Source organism: Pinus tabuliformis, chromosome 1_1 (genome assembly GCF_031772625.1).
Source record: "Pinus tabuliformis cultivar Carrire ecotype Pingquan chromosome 1_1, CPIR1, whole genome shotgun sequence".
Classification (NCBI taxonomy): domain Eukaryota; kingdom Viridiplantae; phylum Streptophyta; class Pinopsida; order Pinales; family Pinaceae; genus Pinus; species Pinus tabuliformis.
In genome coordinates this window covers 824811125-824825896 of record NC_142297.1, presented here as the reverse complement: position 1 = coordinate 824825896, position 14772 = coordinate 824811125, and the positions used below count along the sequence as shown (strand labels likewise).

The 14772-nt window shown below is 35.6% G+C and overlaps 1 pseudogene; it reads left to right on the top strand.

Annotated features, from left to right (window-relative positions):
• Nucleotides 1–10283: 10283 nt before the first annotated feature.
• LOC149216634 (uncharacterized) lies at nucleotides 10284–13827 on the top strand (annotated as a pseudogene).
• Nucleotides 13828–14772: the final 945 nt, after the last annotated feature.

The window sequence follows — 14772 nt, the reverse complement described above, 5'->3', positions numbered from 1 at the left end:
GGTTACCAGAAATTCATCACCTCGCTAAGGAAGGAGTACTACTGGCCAGGCATGAAAAAGGACGTGATAGAATACCTGGCGCGTTGTTTAGAGTGTCAACAGGTGAAGGCTGAACATCAGCACCCTGCAGGGTTACTACAGCCATTACCCATACCGGAATGGAAATGGGAGACCATAACCATGGACTTTATTACCGGTTTGCCGAAATCCAAAAAGAACAATGATTCTATAATGGTGGTAGTAGATAAACTCAGCAAGTCAGCTCACTTCATACCGGTTCAATCCACTTATCGTGCAGCTCAAATCGCAAACATTTTCATGCAGAATATATTTAAACTCCATGGGCTGCCGAAAGTAATAATATCTGACCGTGATGTTAAATTCACCTCAGCTTTTTGGAGGACCTTATTTGAAGGTCTAGGAACTCAATTGAACTTCAGCACCGCATATCATCCGCAAACCGACGGACAGACTGAGCGGGTGAATCAAGTAGTGGAAGACATGCTAAGGTCTTATGTGATGCAGCAACCTACGCGATGGGAGGAGTATTTACACCTAGTGGAATTCGCCTATAACAATGGTTATCATGCATCCTTGAAGATGAGCCCATTCGAAGTACTTTACGGCCGGAAATGCCGCACACCCTCCAGTTGGGGTGGACCGGAGGACAAATTCTTGCTGGGTCCTGAGATGTTGGAGGAAATGGAAGTTATGGTGAAAAAAGTTCGAGCTAATCTAAAGATGGCACAGGACAGGCAAAAGAACTTTGCAGATCAGAAGAGAACATTCAAAGAGTACCAAGTGGGTGAGCATGTGTACATCAGAATACGAGCTAGGAAAAGTACCCTCCAATGGAATGCTTGTGCCAAACTGGCACCGCGTTTTTGTGGACCATTCCAAATTCTGGCACGAGTAGGGCCGGTAGCTTATCAGCTCGCCCTACCCAGCCATATTCGGGTTCATAATGTCTTCCATGTATCAGTTTTAAAGAGATATGTGTATGACCCTAGGCATATAATAAGTTGGCAGGACATTCAGGTAAGGGAAGACTGTTAAATAATGTAAACTGAAATAGAATACTAGTAAGCAGCTAATCTAATTGTAATGTGTTTCAGGTGGAACCGGAAGGAGAGTTCCTGGTCGAACCAGTGAACATATTAGATCGGAGAAGAGTCGAGCTGCAGAAAAAGGTCATCAGCCAGGTTAAAGTGCAGTGGCGGCACTTTGGGCCTGAAGAGGCCACCTGGGAGGATGAACAAATGATGAGGGATACTTATCCCAGACTGTTTTTAAATGAACAGCAACATCGGGATGATGTAGACTTTCAGGAGGGGGAGATGTAACATCCCTCATGAAAACTTAATGTTGGTAAATAGTAAAAGTAATTATGAACAAAGACTTTATTTGAAAAAGTATATAACTCTGTTATTAATTTTATGTTAATTAAAAACAATTGTGTTAGTACTATTTGAGCTGAGCATATGATTAATCATGGTTAGTAACTGTGGAAGCAGTTACAATGGAACCCTAACTACCTTCAGGAGGTAGTTGAGTCCCCAAAGAAAAAAGGGGAAAGATTGCCAAGTCTGGTGAGGATCAGATGGCAGAAAAAAGAAGAAGGAGGTCATGCTATGTCTGGTTAGGATCAGATGGCATATGATGAGGAAAGGAATTTTCCTGTGTACTCTACGTATGGTTAGGACCAGATAGCGATTACTGGTGGGGCCAGCGAAATTGCAGTCGAGAGGATCTGCAAGTGCTTGGGGGTGGAAGATCAAAGAAGAATCTTCCTACGGACGGGTGGATTGACAATCAATACAAACAGGTTTGCTGTTAAGCAGGTAAGGTTCACTAAACCTGTTAACTGAGAAATTACTTGCGGGAGTCTGTGTTTAAAGAAAAAAAAAAAGAAACAGTAGGAATAACTCGTTTATTCTGCTTCTGAAAAAGAATACTAGACTGTATGTGACCCATAAAGTTAGAACCTGTATTCTCTATTTAAAAATGAAAGGAATAGATACATCGAACGAATCCCTGCCACTAAGGCGGAAGCAAGAATTCCAAGACAAGGATGAGAATGTAATAAAACCCTCTTCATAGACAGAAAATGAAATAGAAGTCTAATCGTTTCTATATTCAGCAAAACTAAAAGAAATAGCCCAGTCATTGACTTATTCAAAAAATGAAGAGAAATACGCGAGCAAACCTTGCTGAATAAACTGTAAATTACGCATAACCGCAAGGGAATATAACCAGAGAATAAATTTAGTATGATTTCCAGAACAATGAATCCAAGTAAATAAACTACGACCTCGTATAAGTATGGTAAAAAGAAAAACCTTAAACCTCGGTCGACGGAACCGTGAAACGAATCCGGAGACTGGCATTGAAAATTTGTTAAACGCCTCGGCATTTCTGTTACAGCCGCACAGTGGTGTCGCTTGGCACGAAAAACACATACATGTATATATCTATGGTAAAACAATAAATGTACAGAGCACTATAATACCCTGAAAAGAGCCAATGAATGTATTAAATATCTATAAGCACATAGTCAAGATTAACCAGCAACTCTGTTATGGAAGAGTCGCCTTGTCCGCATTAAACCGGATGCAAAACTAGAAGAAAACCATTGAAATCGAAACATAAGAGCACATATGAACTCAGCATTTGAAAAGATGGACATGCAATAAGATTTAATTAGAAAGGAATAGTATAAATCCTGAAACATTAAGTCTGTATATATAGCCATTGCCGAGGAGGCGAATAAACAAAAGGAACATTATACATAGAGCTGAAACTTACTGAATCTCTCATGCCCTTTATTTTCTAAAACATTTCAACGAGATAACCAGGGAACCAAACCCTCAAGTTCAGTATCAAAGCTTAACATAATACCGTCTGTGTACAAACAAGAACAAACTTCATAGCTGAACAGTTATACATATAAAAGGGTTACGGCCAAGCATACAATGCTCAGCCTGTATCATCTCCTAACCGAAGATTATCATCTAAAACAAGGGTAGGAACCCCGACAAGCAAAGACTGAAACCAAGGTGAACCCCGAATTGGTACAGGGACCCCAGGCCGCGGTGGTGTTACCCGGCATTCCTGTCAAGTAAAATAAGAGTTCAGCTTTTACCCTGAACCGATTAAACAAACGAAGTTAGGCGACAATCAAATCTACCTATTATCAGGTTAGCAGATAGAACGAAGAAGTTCCTTTCCTCGATGGTGAATGACAAGCCGTCCACCTGGGCACATTAGCCAAACCAGAAAACGAGAACTCAGGTTAACCAATGAAATATGGTAATGAGAAAAGGAACTGGTGTAGACAACAACGAGACTGGGTAGTGTCATCAAATACCTGATAGTCAACCGTGCTAAAGTAGAACAGAACCGGAGCTTAGAGCTGGATGAAGCCGCATGAGTATTGGGGTAGGTGAATTGCCACAGCGCTGCGATCCACAGTCGCAATGAAATGAAAAAAACAAAACTGAGCTGAATGAGAACACACATATATTATATATCATACCTTTCTTACCGACTCGTGGCATAGTCTCTACCCTTGATCTGCTGAGAATCTTTTCCACCGTTCGATAGCCGGTTGGGATCAATAGGCTCCAGGCGCGAAATTGGTATGCCCGAGGTGTCAGGCCGTAGGTGCTTGGAGCACCGGGCGCACATGGCAGCATGCCATCTAACCGTTGAACTTTCCAAATGGACGATGCTGCCGTCGCCAACTGGACTTCGAAGTCAAGGCCGGACACAACATTAAAACATTCAGATATCTCGGGATAAGCTGCTATAATTACGCCTGTAAGGACTGACAGCCATATTGGGTTGTGCATATAAACCCTTGGCATCCTCGGACATTACCTTATACCGCCAATTAAATAGATTATGGTTACTCCGCAGCGAACCTTAGAATTGGTTGCATAGTTTGAATATGTATTATCTGTATGCGAATAAATGTATAGATATTCGAACAGTTCTTGACTATTATAAATGTTATAAGTATGTATTCATAAGGTTATTAAATGGAACACATGTATGAGTCAATAAATGGTGGTTAATCATCATAAAAAAGAAATAAATTTTACTCCATATGTGTACGTGACACTAATCTACACCATGGAGAAAATTAAAAGTAACTTTTAATATTAAAAAATATAGCCAATTGATTTTATTTGAAAATAAATTTTAACATCTAATTTGAGGAAACTTCGTAAAATAAAATTTAATGTGAAAAATGTTAAGTAAAATAAAGTTGGGGTAAATTATAAAAATAAAAATAAGTAAAGTGAAATATAAAATTAATAATTATAAAAATAAAAATAAAAATAAGTAAAGTGAAATATAAAATTAATAATTATAATTAAGGCAATGGAGCAGCTATCAATGGGGATGGAATTGACCCTGCAGGACATGCCAAACTACAAGAAAGAACTGCAGGTCATCCAGTTCCAATTGTGCAAGAAGGACATTCACCTAGACTATATTCAAAGGCATATCCCTTGTATTATCGAGCTGGCAGAAGCACCAGGAGACTCAGCTGAAGACCCGGCCCCGGTTGACTCAGCCTCAGAGGATCAAAAAGAATAGTCAGGTTCTTGAATGTTTTTTAGTTTTTAGCAGATAACATTTACTTTTATTAATGTATGCTTATGATAGACAGAAACTCAGACTCTTATCATGATATAGATGTATATATAGCTTGGGTAGATCGCCTTAAACTATATTACTTTTGGATGGCATATAATGAGGATAGGTGGCCAACAAACTTGGTTTCCCATTGGGCAAGTTGAGGCCACCTACCTCATCTATGTGGTGTAAACTTGTCTTTTATTAATAAAAAATAGACGGTCCTACCAAGCTTTACAATTTTTTTTTAATAATTATAATTATAATTAATAATTCAATCATATTACTCCTAATTTACCAAGTGTTAGAGGCATAAAATGTCTTCATATACAAACCTTTTTTAAAGTGAAAAGAGATTTGATCCCCTCTGCCCTTGGTAAATCCAAAATTAAGATCTAAAATTAAGATATATCCAAGCTAGTTTTATATAAATTTATGTAATTGAAAGTAAAGAATTATTATTTTAATGAAAAGTTACTTTCAAAAATATTTGTAATTTCCTCAATTTTAAAATATAGCCAGCCTAGTTCCATCTTAACTCTGGATCTATCAAGCAACGAGAGGGATCACATCTCTTTAGGTGCAAACCTCTTTTTTGAGTGCAAAACTTGAGGAAAGGTTTGTACCTCGAGAGATTTGATCCCTCTCGGTGCTTGATAGATCCAGAGTTAAGATGGATCTAGGTTGGTTTCAGTCATGTGCGGCCAAAGAAAATCTAACGAACATATGATTAATTTTATCAATAATATGTAAATTCATCTAATATTAATATAATCATTTTAAATATGCTAATATGTCTCAAATTAATCTGTATATTTTAATTTTAAATTTGCTTAGTTGCCTTAGTTTGTTGTGATGATAATAACTTTAATGATGACAAATGATGAAATATAAATTTTGAATGTAAAGGTACAATGTAATAGTGTTGAATGATAGAAAAAGTGAATAATAAGAATATAGTCAATTACAAATAGTCTTCATTGTGGTTAATCTAAAACTATTTTCTTCTATTATTCTTATTGTCACCCTTTTTACTTTTGTCATCTTTTCATATTGATTGTCATATTTTCATATTGATTATATGAAAAGGAAAGGTTAAACCATAAACCATAAACCATTTAAATCTTTAGCTCAATCTATTGTAGTAAACAACATTCCTTGTCTCTCCTTCTCTCCAATATTAATAGGTTGAATTACTATAACACAAAAATCAATGTACATTGTCAATAATTTTTTATGCTTACACTGAAATCAATGCACAATGTTAATCCAATCACTTTAAAATTAATGTACCATCATACATCCAATTACATCAAGACACAAGTCAACATTTACACTGAAATTAATGAATCTAATGCAAGCAATTAAATAAGATTAGAAAAAAACATTTACACTAAAATCACTGCATCTAATGAAAACAATCAAATAAGATTATAAATCAACATTTACATTCAAATCAATTCATCTAGTGCACGTAAGAAAATTGGATTATAAACCAACATGTACATTGAAATTAATGGACCTAGTGCAAGTAAGCAAATAGGATTATAAAGAAACGTCTACACTGAAATCAATGCATCTAGTGCAAGCAATCAAATAAGAATAGAAATCACCATCTACATTGAAATCAATGCATTTAGTGCAAGCAATCAAATACGATTAGAAATCACCATCTACATTGAAATCAATGCATCTAGTCCAAGCAATCAAACATTATTAGAAATCAACATCTACATTGAAATCAATGCATCTAGTGCAAGCAATCAAATAGGAATAGAAATCACCATCTACATTGAAATCAATGAATTTAGTGCAAGCAATCAAATAGGATTAGAAATCATCTACATTGAAATTAATGCATCTAGTGAAAGCAATCAAATATCATTAGAAATCAACATCTACACTAAAATCAATGCATCTAGTGCAAGAAATCAAATTGGATTAGAAATCACCGTCTACATTGAAATCAATGTATCTAGTGCAAGAAATATTCTTCCCTCTCCCCCACCCATATATATCTATATCTCCCTCCATCTCTCCTTATTTTCCACTCTATCTCAACCCCCAAAACACACATGCTATTTCACTTCATATCTATCAATCTCTTTGTCCCTCCCTTCCTCTCTCCATCTCTCTCTTCTTTCCTCTCTTCACTTTCCATCTATATCTCTATCTCCATTTTCCTCTCTACATCACCGCCAAAACATACAATCTATTTCTTCAATCTATCTAGCTATCCCTCCCTCCTCCTCCTCCTCCTCTCTCTCTCTCTCTCTCTCTCTCTCTCTCTCCTCTCTCTCCCTCTCCCTCGCTTCTATCTCTCTTCCCTACTTCTTTCCTCTCTCCCGCTCTCTCCCTCTCTCTCCATCCTCTTTATCACTCCCTCTCTCTCTCTCTCTCTCTCTCTCTCTCTCTCTCTCTCTCCATATTTATCTCTATATTTATTTCTTCTTACCTCTCTCTCTCTCTCCCCCTCCAACTCCATCTCTCATTCCCTCCCTCACTCCACTCTCTCACATCCTCTCTCTCTTACTTCCTCTCTTTCTTTCTCTCTCTCTCTCCCTCTCTCTTACTCTTCAGCCTCCAACTCTGTTACTATATCCCTCCCTCTCTCCTTCTCTCCCCCATTCTCTCCATTTATCCTTCTTTGTCTTTATCTCAACCCAAAACATACACAATCTCTCTCCATCTCTCCATTGTTACTCGCTCTCTCTCTCCACTTCTCACTCTCTATGTATTTCTTCTTCCCTCCCTCTCTCCCCTCCAAATCCATCTCCCTATCCATCCCTCTCTCCTCCTCTCTCCCTCCCTCTCTCCCTCCCTCTCTCCTCCTCTCTCTCAAATCTTCTCTCTCGTACTTCCTCTTTCTCCCTTCTCTCCTACCCCCCTCTCTCTTCCCCCATCTCTCTCTCTCTGAAGTATTATCTCTCATTCTTCCTCTCTGTCACTCTGTCACACTCTCTCTCTCTCTCTACATATGTTACTATATCCCTCCCTCTCTCCTTCTGTCTCCTTCTGTCTCCTTCTCTCCCCCCTTCTCTCTATCTCTCCTTATTTATCTCTTTATCTCACCCCTAAATATACACTCTTTCTCTCCATCTCTTTCTTGTTAGTCCCTCTCTCTCTCCACTTCTCACTCTCTATGTCTTTCTTCTTCCCTCCCTATCTCCCCCCTCCAACTCCATATCTCTATCCCTCCCTCTCTCCTCCTCTCTCTCATCCTTCCTCTCTCACCCTTTCTCTCCTACATTTATCTCTTTTCCCCCGTCCCTCTCTCTCTCTCTTCCCCCTCCATCTTTGTGTCTCCCTCTCCCTCTTTTACCCTTCTCTACCTCTCTCTCTTTTTATTCCTCCTCTCCCCTCTCCTTCAGTTTATCTCCATCTCTCCCTTGTCACTCCCCCTATCTCTCCACCTCTATAACTTTATGTCTTTGTTCTTACCTCCCATATATATAGAGTTAATATATATAATGATATATTATAATATGTTATAATATAACAAATTTAATATTGGATTAAAACAAAGTTATTATATTTAATAATATCAATATTATGGTCTATTAATATGAATATTAGATTTAATAATAATAATAATAATCCTTTTAATATTAATATTGTGGTTAATAGTATTTTTTGCATGATATTAATAATAATTTGGCCCATGGTATTTTTCCCATAGGCTTCACCTAAATAAAACCTATTTTTTGAGTGTTAGTAAGTGTAAAGAGGTTTATGGAGCAAATATAAAAAGAGGTTTTATTTATTTACCATACCTCTTATTTATTTTTATTTTTATTTATTTATCATATTTCTTTTATTTACAATGGTATTTGGCCCATAGGCTTGGTATATAATTAGATGTTGATTTCTAATCTTATTTGATATGTTTTTATTTATTTACCATACATCTTTATACCTCTTTTATATTTATTTATTTATCATACCTCTTTTATAAATATGGTAATTGGCCCATGGTATTAATAATTATGTGTCCCCCAGGATCCACCTAAATAAAACCTATTTTTTGAGTTTTCATAAATATAAAGAGGTTAATGGAGTAAAGATAAAAATAGGTTTTATTTATTTACCATACCTCTAGTTTATTTAAAAAAAAAATTATTTACCATACCTTTGGAGTAAATATAAAAAAAAGTCTTATTTATTTACCATACTTCTAGTTTATTTATATTTTTATTTATTTACCATAGCTCTTTTTTTTACTATTAGTAAACCTCTTTATATTTTAAATTTATTTTGTGTTTATACATAATAATAATTAGATTGATTTCTAAATAGGGCCGACATTAGATTAACAATGTTAAATGTTAAATATTACATTTACATTTACATTTAAGTTTACATGTTTACGTTTTTATGCCAGATCTACCCCATGGGCACAATAATTATTTTATTTTTAATCTGAAATTACAAATAACTTTGAAAAATACATATAAATAACCAAAAACAATTTTATATTAATTAAAATAAAATAAATTTCAATTAATTGAAAGTTAAAATAATATTATTTGAATGAAAAGTTACTTTCTATTTTCAAAGAGAGTAAAGAGATTTGTAATTATTTTATTTAAACTTTGAATTACAAATAATTTAATAATTTAAATTGCCCTAAATATGGGGTTTTGGGTGATTTTCCCTAAACCGTAGGGGTTATAGATCATCTTTCCTTGATAATTGGCAATGTAAAGGCATTGTTTTACATCTGGCACTCTTTCTACCAGGGTAACACCTATCCAAATTTATGGGAAGATATTTTAATGGATCCATGTGTTTGGTGCCCTTAAAAACCAACATCTCAACCATCAGAGTGATTTCAGATTCTATGGGCATTGAACTAGTGATAGCTAGTTGGGAACTAGAGAAAGAGATGCAGTGCGCTGCTGAAACCTGGAAAAAAACTAATAGGTTTTTATATTTGAAGTTCCTTGTAATGGAAACCTAGTGGGTGCTTCAAATGTTGGTTACATGTTGGATGCCGAGGTTTCTTCGAAAGTGGGTCTTTGACAAAGTTGAGGAAACCTTCGGATGGATGCCGAGGTTTCTTCAAAAGTGGGTCTTTGACAAAGTTGAGGAAACCTTCGGATGGATGCCCAGGTTTCTTCGAAAGTGGGTCTTTGACAAAGTTGAGGAAACCTTCAGATCTGATGCTCAATTAATCTCACATTGTTGTTGAGCTAAATCAAATATTCAACTTGCAGAATGATTCATCCAATCTTTACACACTATGGCAAAGGTCAACTATCTTGCTTCTTGCTTCTTGGCCGATCCAGATACTTTGCTAGATCTGGTGAGTAACTCTTAACAAAGCGTGAAAAAACATTTCATAATTAATTTTAGATTTTTTGAAGTATTTCCATATTATTTTTATTTTTATTAGATTACGTGTTTCATCTATATCTGGAAGATGACAGTGGATGGTTCCAAACTTAGATTTGACATTTTTTAATTATTTAAATCATATTTATTTGATTTTTTTGGAGCTTCTCTACATTATTTATTTCTCTTGGGAGATCAGATCTTCCATATATGTCTTCAAAACTTCGACCCAGAAAACCATTATCCTTTTTCTCTTAAATGTTTTATTTTTTTTGGTTGAATTCAAATTGAAGATATCGGTAGACATGGTTTTGGATGCAACATTAGCAGCAATGGCCAAACACGCAGGCAAGCATGACTGGCTTAAAGGTTTTTTCAGGTTGCTTCTTCTGTGGTAAATCCCATAACAATTCAAGAATTTTCAAAAATAATATTTGAACATTTTAAATGTAATCCCCACATTGATCGCAAAGGAAATCCAGTAAAATTGTTGAAGCAATTGACTGTGTTAATACTATGGAGAATTATGGGCAGGCTCTTCAAAATTTTGATGAATATAAGTGGAATTTGAAAAGTTTTACTTTTACTTTGCATATAATTTCTGCATATAATCTTTGTTCAAGGAGTAGATTCATTATTTAATCTAAAGAATTATTGATTTACCATAATTATAAAAAAAAATACATAAAATGAATCATTGCAAACTGATAGTCATATTGCAGATAGCAGGGTTATCAAGATCATCTACAAAATATATGTTACAACAATTGAAGCACCTAGAAAAGATCTACGAGCCATATGCATTCTACGAAGGAAGGTGAATTATGTGCAATGGAGATGAAATACAAATTTATTGGTGCTGTATTGTTTTAAACATTTTGATTGGTAATCAAGAAGCATACATTAATAATTTTTTTAATATATTTGTGCAGATTCGATACAATTCTAAAAAATTGTTTCAAGAGCTCTCTAAAGATGAATGAGACAATTTCGGATTTGATGTGAAGATGAACTAGACAGTTTCAGATTTGATGTTAAGATTATCAAGTGGAAAAATTACATCAGAAATATTCATATTCCCTGACTTTCACTTCAGGGTGGATCACAATGGTTGTAATGGCCATGAAGACATCAATTTTCACTTCACTGGGTTCACTATTTTTGGGAGAGTGATAGGGGTTGTTGGAGTAGAAAGTTGTCCAGATATAAATGGAGGTCGTGCCAATGTGAACATTGAACTCATTTCCACCAACAATGATCTCATTAATGATGTGTTTACGTCAATTTTCACTTCACTGGGTTCACTATTTTTGGGAGAGTGATGGGGGCTGTTGGAGTAGAAAGTTGTCTAGATATAAATGGAGGTCATGCCAACATGAACGTTCAACTCATTTCCACCAACAATGATCTCATTAATGATGTTTTTACGTCGCAGGGAGGTAGTTACACGTTTACTATTACTCCAAGGAAATATAGGCTGGTTTCTTCCCATCATGAGTACATAAACTTCATCAATCCTCGAGTAGTATACAAATATCAGGTCATATCAAATCCCACTACATTTTTTTTCAAAAAGGAAAGGCCATGTTATTTTTCTCTCTTTGACTTTGTTTGATATGTAGAATAAGTTTGGATCTTCCTTAAGGATGAGTGTCCAGAGGACACAGTAGCCCTCCATGAAATCAAATGTGAAGAAGTGGAAAGAGCGGGCTTTGTGAGCCAATTGTTAAACAGAGAAAGAAGATACAAGGTCATACCTAATGTCGATGCTAGCTAGGATGGCGCTACGCATGAGGTACAATGATTGAGGTTTATAGAGTATATTTTCTATAATATTCTCTTTCAAATACGTGATTCTCATGTTCTCTTAACAATTTTCCAAAGAGGCTCTCGAGAGATGGAGTTGGGCTTTGGAAATCTGGTAGTAGATGACATCTTTTATGTCCCAAGTTATGATATGGGTGGCTTATTTGTTTCTCAGGGTAACCCTATTTTAGCTGTTCATGTATACCTTTATTCAAATGATTTCCATAAGGTGAAGTGCCCTCAAAGAAGCGCCTTGGCCAAATCAAGTGCTTTGTCATGCAATATATGATGCATATGGGAAATTTTCTTTTAATTTTATTCCATGTGGAAAATAAAGGTTGTTTCCATTCTACAAGGGTGAGAATAAAATATTTGATGTTTCACTTCCATCTATAGAGGTTCTTGTTGAGAACAGTCATGTTAATATATCTTAGCCATTTCAGGTCACAAGTTTCTCAGTTGGAGGACTTGTGGTGACTTCTGAAGGAGTCTATTTTGAAGGTGTTAAGATATTAGTTGATGGGCGAGAAAGAACTACAATAGGTGTCTAGGGATATTACAAACTTGATCATGCAACATCAACACGCTACACAATCAAGGTTCAGAAGGATCACTTCGAGTTTAGAAATTTCGAGAATTTCATGGTTGTGCCAAACATGGCTTCAATCCCAAAGATAGAAGAAACACATTATAATATTTGTGGTTCCCTAAAATTAGTGACAAATGGCTATTATGGCAAGCGTCAAGTTGGCTTGACACATGGGCCAAAAAATGTTAAGCCTCAACTAAAGAGGATTGATGATATGGGAAACTTCTGCTTCGAGGTTCAACCATGTTAATATCAAATATCCCCACTGACCACAACAACAAAACATGATTTTGGTCTTCAATTTTCACCATCACATATTGATGTGACAGTAACTAGACCAATGTTTGGCATTGAATTTATAAAGGCCCTTGTTGATATCTGTGGATTAGTGATATGCAAGGAAGGATGTGACTCCTCGGTTTCTATATCACTTACTTCTCTAGTTGTTGAAATCTAGGTTCAAAGAAGCTTAACTCTTTAAGTTTAACAAATGAGAGCAGTGACTTCATATTTGAGAAAGTCCTACCTGGTGCATTGCGTCTTGAGGTAAAACATGGACCTTCATATGATTTGTTAGATTGGGATGATGACTGGTGTTGGGAGAGAAAGGTTATTGATGTCAATGTTGGCGTTTCTGATCATTCAGAGATAGTGTTTATCCAAAAAGGCTATTGGTTGTGTATTATGTCTACTCATCCTCTGGCTTCTTACATCGTACATCCAAACAAAGAACCAATGAATTTGTTGATTGAGAAAGGATGGTAGAAAATTTTCTTAGAAGCTTCTCATGTGCACATGCTTCATTTCTTGAACTCGTGCATTTTCTTTGGAATGTCTTCATTAGAATTCAATGTATTGAACCATAAGCCTATATATTTGACTGGTGAAAAATATCTACTGAGTGGTGAAATACATGTTGATTCAAGTTCTTATCCCAAAGCAAATGAGTTGTCTCGAAGCATTATTGTAGACATATGGCAAAAGGAGGGTGCATTTATAGATATGATCAATAATGTCAAAATTATTTCAAGTGATAATGGACCAAGAAACATTGTTGTATATAAGTACATTCACTGGGCCAATCGTGAAGATGAAATGGTCTTTGTTCTGAGAGATACAAGGAATGCTAGTGAGAAAAATAGTTTTGAAAAGGTCTTGTTTTATCCAAGAAGTCGGCACGTTGTTGTTAAAATTGATGGGTGCCAACCTGATATTGCTTCTTTTGTGGGGTACCTAGGAAAGTACATTAAGGGTCAGTTCTGCCATCAATACCAGGTGTTGACATTAAAATAATTTCTCAAAATGACAGTAGCAATGGTCTTCTGAAAAAGGGTGACTTGGTTCTTCAAACTTCGACAGGATTAGATGGTCTGTTTTTGGGTGGTCCTTTGTATGATGATACTGAGTACTATGTTGAAGCTTCCAAGGGATATCATTTAAAAGCACTTGCATAGGACCCCTTTTGAAGCTTAGTTATATGCTCATCCAATTTGATCAGACACCCCACTCGACTAGCCAAACCATAAAGAATATTTGATTGTCAGTATTCGACCTTCTGTGCACTCCCTACGTTTGTGGTCCTCAGTAGAGGAATCATTGAATTTGCGTCAAACAACCACTAGATATGGACAAAACCTCTTCAATTGCATTGCTTCAAACTACAACCATGTAAGTCTGGATTTTACTATTACTTTCAATGCTTTACAATGAAACTAGTGTAAATGCATGTTGTATGTGGATAAAATATAAACCACTGTAAACGTAGGTTGTCTTGTATGTGTATGCAGGGGCATACATGATAAAATATTTGAGAGTGAATGGGATACTATTTCAAGAGCTTTCATGCTCTATCTTGAGACTCAATATGCAACATGGAAGTAATTTGACCGTGCTGGAAATGGACTCATATCCCGATAATGCATACAATTTATTTGTGGACATATTGATTGAGATGATGGGGAGATTTAAATCATTAAAGGCATTGGTCATATGTGTTGTTCCTTTGCTTAACGAAATATGTGTCTTCTCAATTTGTTGTTTAAGAGGCTTCCTAATCTCCAATGTTTGTTAATGGGTGACAACTTTATCTTGGTAAAAACAGAATTTATGCTTTTCTTTTACATGTGCAACAAACAACATGTTTCAATGTTTAATAATGTTTGCATTTGCTACTTAGTTGTTAGGTATAGCATAATTTTTTTTATACAAAGCATATATTGATGTAGCTTAGGTTGACTATTATGTTTTGGTTCATTATTAAGTCCTGTTTACAGATTTAGTATATCCAATAGATATGAAACAAAACTCAATAACGACTTTGTTTCATATCTATTCCTTAATGAAAATCTACACTACCTAAATTAAAAAAGTTAACCTGCTATAAGATGTGAAAAGACCAT